A 6,000-nucleotide genomic window follows, 5' to 3' on the forward strand; every position below is an offset into this window, starting at 1 on the left:
GACAGGTCTTGACCAAAAGCCCACCATTTTATCACCTGCTGGTCCTTATGATGGAGCCAAACTGTTAAAACATAGTAGAGAATGCAATTTGACCTTACTATGTGGCAGTAATCGAAGATCTCCCTTCAAAATATAATGCATGAGTGGCTTTTCATGCTGTTTAAAACCCATACCATTCAGCACTGTATTTAACTCTACAGATGAGTGAGAACATCTTAACCAATGCACTACTGCACCCGCATGCCATCATGGAGGCTGACTTTTGAAGTTAGCACTAACACAAGTTGGATGGTCCATTTTCACTGTAGCACAGGATGAGCAATGCTCTATTATTTTCAAAAATCTATATCTTCTACAACTTCTGCTGACTTCTGTAAGCAAAGGACAGTTTCCCATGTCTTCTGGGTCTATTTCAAGTGAGCTCAAGTGCTTAGGAGAATGTTACACCCCTGTATCATTTGCACGCATTAAGCATTCTTAATATGGTCAATTTTCAATAGCTCTAATTCCTGGAGTGCTAGAGTGAGACTACAGCCAATATATATTTAATGATGTCATGAACCTATACAATGATTTTAATAACAAAAATATGTCTTATATACACTCAATCGTGGTAAATCAAAGGGAATTCAAAAATGTATGTAATAACTATGGTAATTATTCCCTTTGCATCTTTAATTCTGAGTGACTCAGCCTCTCTGTGATGATCTTACACCTGGACACCTATATTGTCCGTCAGTACAATTCATTTTGACATGTTCTTCTTTGCTGTTTTATCTTATTTGGATGTTTACTAAATTTCACTGATACCCGTACCAACTTATTTGAGACGTGTTGCATTTATCAAATTAGAAATGAGTACAAATGTCCCTCAAAACAATATTTTTTCTCGGTTTTAACACTTAATATGTTGTCTTTTCACTATTCTCCATTTAATGAATAGATTGAATGTTTTGAAAATGATAGCATTTTGATTTTATTCACTGTTTACCAAACGTCCCAACTTCACCCGAGTTGGGGTTTGTATAAATTTAATGGGGTGTTGTTATAGAGAGACAGAATATCAAAACAAAAATCCGGAAAATAGCCTAACTAAAGAAATTATTTCAATTCCTTTGTATTTCACTGACGGAAAAAGGTATTTGACCCCTCCATCCAAAGAAGACAAAATACTTGAAGGCAAAGCTTGTTCTCTGAAAAGATGGTTCTCTAGGTCAGACAGTTCTTTTGGTTGATGCCAATGTTTGTGCACATATCAGAAGGGATTTTTATCCAGGGGCAGGGGCGCAACTACTCATTTCTGGGGGGGCATGCAAGAACTGTTTTGGTGCCCCCTCGACCCCACACCCCCCAAAAAAACCCACTTAATAATTATTTGGTGCCTTCCATAGACCTCTCTTTGGCGGCCCCCCTCTCTCTGGCGCCCCCCTGCAACGCGTACGTCGCATATACTGTTGTTGCGCCCCTGTCCAGGGGGTCCAGGGATTTTTGCCTAGCATGCAACCCAATAAAATAAGCAAGGGATCAAATACTTATTAGTCTCAGTTGTAGGTGGGTCTTGGGGGTGTGTCCAGCTTGATTGCACACAAAAAAGCTACATAGGCTACACACGTCTGGCACAAAATTTTGAATGTAGTCTACTGAAACTGACGTGGCATGACAAAAATGTGCATGCACTGAATTTCACCTAATATCAGATGTATGATGAAAATGTAAAAACCTGTTTATGCATGGATTGATGCATCTGCATTTTTCTGTGCATAATGTAGGATTCTTGAGAGATGGGACGAAACGCGTTTTGAAAACCTGATTTTGAAAATGCAGAATATGTTGTTGATGGTTATATATTCATCTAGATAAAGATGTGTAGTTTTCAGGCATGTAAAAATACAGGCTCCAGGCATTTTTAACAAATTAACATGTTTACCTTCATGCCTAGATTTTCGTCAACTCCATCAAACACAAGAAAAGTACATAATTAAATTATTATAATAGTGCAACAAGAATCTTTAGCTCTGATTTGTATTGTAATGATACTTAGTTACCTTGATGTACAATAATATGTAATATATATATTTAAATTTTAATTTAAGACTGTTATTAACACAGAGAGTTCGAAAAATTGGCATTTTCAGACTTTATCTTTTATTTTGCAACCATGAGGAAAACACCTAAAGTGGTTAAAATACATGGTGGTATAGATCTAATGACCCTTTATTGCCTAAACAAAAAAAATGATTAAAGAATGAGCTTTTCCCCCAAAATATTACAAAAACATCTGAAAGTGCTGAGGAAAATCTTACGGAGTTGACAGAAAAACTGACAGAGTTGACAAGCTGGTCTGATTTTTGAAGCCTATTTTGTTCAAAATGTTTTTTTCACAGTTTATTTTGTAGTGATATTCTTTCTTAAGCTTCTCTTTTTTAAAAGTTTGTTTTAATTAAACTTTAGATTTAACTTTTTTGTCCATATATAAAAAATGTACTTATAAGCTTATGATTATATGCACATTAATATACATATAATATCCTAAAATAACTTTTCCTCCTGTTTCTACGCTTGAAACAAATATAATATTAGCATATTGAGCAGTTTTTGGTGAATTTGTCAACTCCATAAGATTTTGCATGTCAACTCCATAAGAAAATCTTATGGAGTTGACTCTTACGGAGTTGACAAATAAACCTACTTTTCATAATAACACATGATTTTCTAACAGAAATCATCTGGTACATCAGCAGTCGCTTAAGGACTTGCCAATAAATTTACTCTAAGCTTTCATTATACAAAATACTGTGTAAAATAGAAAGAAAAATGTATGCACACTAAATCCTCTGTGTTCTTTTTAATAGGCCAAGCTTTCGGTCTACTGACCTTCTTCAGGGCTCAGTTCTACAAAATACTGAAATAACCCTTATTTTTATGTATTATGGTGTTGACACAGTATGGCTGTGACATAGGTGGTCTTCCTAAAGATGCATTGATAAAATCAAATATAACAGAACAGTGTCTCCATGGCATGTATACCAAACAGGAAGTAGTACCAGGCTGGTTAGAGTGTGAACTGACCACAATAATGGTAGATTTTTTTTGTATTTCAAAAAAAATCTTACGGTGTTGACTAAAAGTCGGGACACATGTTCAATAGTTTAAAAAGTATATAAAAAGGTTTATAAAACATTGTACATACATGTAGTTTGATTATCCAAAATACTTTATGACAGTAGCTATGATGTTTGTTATATTTCATTTTAACCAATTATTATGGTATTGTCAAATTCTAAATCTTGCTTTCGGACATGGGGTTTTGAAGGTACTGATCACACACTGCAACGTGTAAAATAAAAAAAATAAAACTATATTAAAATGAAATCATGTTTTAGTGTACAAAACTTCTTCTATCATTCCAGCTAATTTTGTTGCAATTTTTAATTACATGTTAAGCACAAACAGGAGTTTTGTCTCCCGGACATGTTTTGTCCCATCTCTCAAGAATCCCTGTTCCATACACAAAGATTCAGTAGGAAATCCATGGACGTCCATGAAGCCCAAGATCTGGTCATAAGTCATAAGCTGTGATTCCTTGGTGAAAATGATTTTCAATTTTTTTATTTTATTTACTTTTTTTTTTTTTTTTTTTTTTTTTTACAAATTTTTGTAATGACGTTTAGAGGGGTTTGCATCTGAACTCTTCATATGACCACATGGTATTTAATTCAAGACATTTTATCCAAGAATTTTAATGAGTAATGCAGAAAACTGGGCAAATGAACAGATGTTAACAGCATTATGTGTGGATGAGAGGGGGTGGGGACATGCAGAAAGAGAGGAATGGGATGGAGAGGGAAAGAGATGGAGAGAGACAGAGAGAGAGAGAGAGAGAGATGACCTCACTGCACACGTGCTGCACTGGATGATTCGCTCTATTGTGATAGAGGGATAATGGCAGAGTGAGCCAGGCACTTTAAAAAGCACACTCACACTCACCCACAGCAGAGCTACCACAGAGGGGACACATACCACCATCACAGGTACTCACTCTCTCTTGCACCCACACAATCGCCTAACACACACACACACACACACACACACACACACACACACACACACACACACACACACACACACACACACACACACACACACACACACACACACACACACACTTGCATGCACATTCATAGCACCGCCACCACAGAGGAGACACAATCCTATGAGGTACTCACACACAATTCCCTCCTAACACAATGTATCTTACAGACGCACACACACACACAAACCCATTCTCTCTCTCTCTCTCTCTCAAATAGGACTCGCGCATGCTCATCTAACACAAGATACTTAACATGTGCGTGCACTTTTAACGTAGCGCACCAACAGTACGGCACCTAACAATTAATCTTGACCAAACTCACAGAGATAATTCCTGTAAGCATTATATCAAATGCCAACCCTCTCTCTTTCTAACTCTAACATCTAAAAGTACAATAGCAGGCCAACATCAGTACCCAACATAACTCACCACTTTGTTACCAAGTCACTAATGGATCACAACACCCAGGCCTATAGCAGAGCCATTTGGGATACAAGATTGGTTGCTCTGGAATGCACACAAAAAGAATGTTACGTTGGAAATCTAAAAGAACTAACATTTTATGCATATTCAGAGAATTCAGTTTAATTTGGACCGTTTTGCTGTTTTGCTCCTATTGCTGCTGTTGCTGCTGTGTGTGTGCGTGAATGCACACCATATACATATATGCATGCATGTGTGTATCTGATGTGAAGCCAAAGATTACGCCAAGTTAAATAGCCAGACAGTCTTCAAAACAGGAGGATGGGTTGGAGGACAATGGGCTGTCTTGTTCACTTGTTCTGTGGTGTACGTAGTCAGGGCATGCTCAGGGTTTCTCCAGCTCCACAGTCCGCTGCAGAGAAGAGCAGGCCACAACAGTCATTGATTGTAATTGGAATGATTGTTAGCCTGTGACATGCAGTGTGATGCTTTGCCAAACAGCACTGTGCTTAGTGTATGCATGTTTATGCACACACATGTACTTTATATAGGCCTATGTGTTGTTCAGAACGAGGGAGAAAGAGAGAGAGAGATTGTGTTCCTCTGTAAGTCAGTGAATGAGTTTCGCTCTCTCTCCCTCTCTGTGCGCGCACGCACATTGGTATACCAACTCTGTGTGTGTGTGTGTGTGTATGAGAGAGAAAGAATGTGTTTGTGTGTGTGAGTCTGTGTGCAACTGTGTCTGTATACATGCTGTCCTGTGTGTGTGTGTGTGTGTGTGTGTGTGTGTGTGTGTGTGTGTGTGTGTGTGTGTGTGTGTGTGTGTGTGTGTGTGTGTGTGTGTGTGTGTGTGTGTGTGTGTGTGTTTGTGTGGTGAGGGTGGCATGGTGACAGGCCAGTGAAATGTGCTGATGGCTCTGCTGTGTTGACATTTCACATTCAGGCCTGTGGAAAGGGGCAGATTAATTAATTGCCACCGACAGGCTTTTCAGAGGGGAGTTGGAGGGACGGGGGGGCAGGGGGAGTTGGAGTTTGGCAGGCCTGGATCTGTAGGCTGCAAGCCAGGCTTGGCGGCACGCCACCACGGGCAGATTCTGGTGCGTGATGGTGCTGCCCATCAGGACCGGATGAACATGGCCTGGGGACCCTTGGCTATAGGTTGCTGTGGGTCCCCCTGGAGGGCAAATTTCGCCACAAAACGTACATAGACAGTGTCCCGATTACGAATTAAGGATAACGTGTCTACCAACTCTACTAAACATAACAGATCAATTATTCCATATTGCATCTTGTCACAATTCTGCGTTTTTTCACAATCGGCCAATTAGGGGCCCCCTAGCCTGTGCGTTAATCCGGCCCTGCCGCCCATATCCCTATTTCATCTCCAACCTGCTGAATCATGTTCTAGATGCCAGCAGGAACGGATTATGACTCCATTGGTCCCTGGGCCACACAACAAGAAAGCCCCCCATCAATTGGGTTCT

Source organism: Engraulis encrasicolus, chromosome 6 (genome assembly GCF_034702125.1).
Source record: "Engraulis encrasicolus isolate BLACKSEA-1 chromosome 6, IST_EnEncr_1.0, whole genome shotgun sequence".
In the NCBI taxonomy this organism is placed as follows: domain Eukaryota; kingdom Metazoa; phylum Chordata; class Actinopteri; order Clupeiformes; family Engraulidae; genus Engraulis; species Engraulis encrasicolus.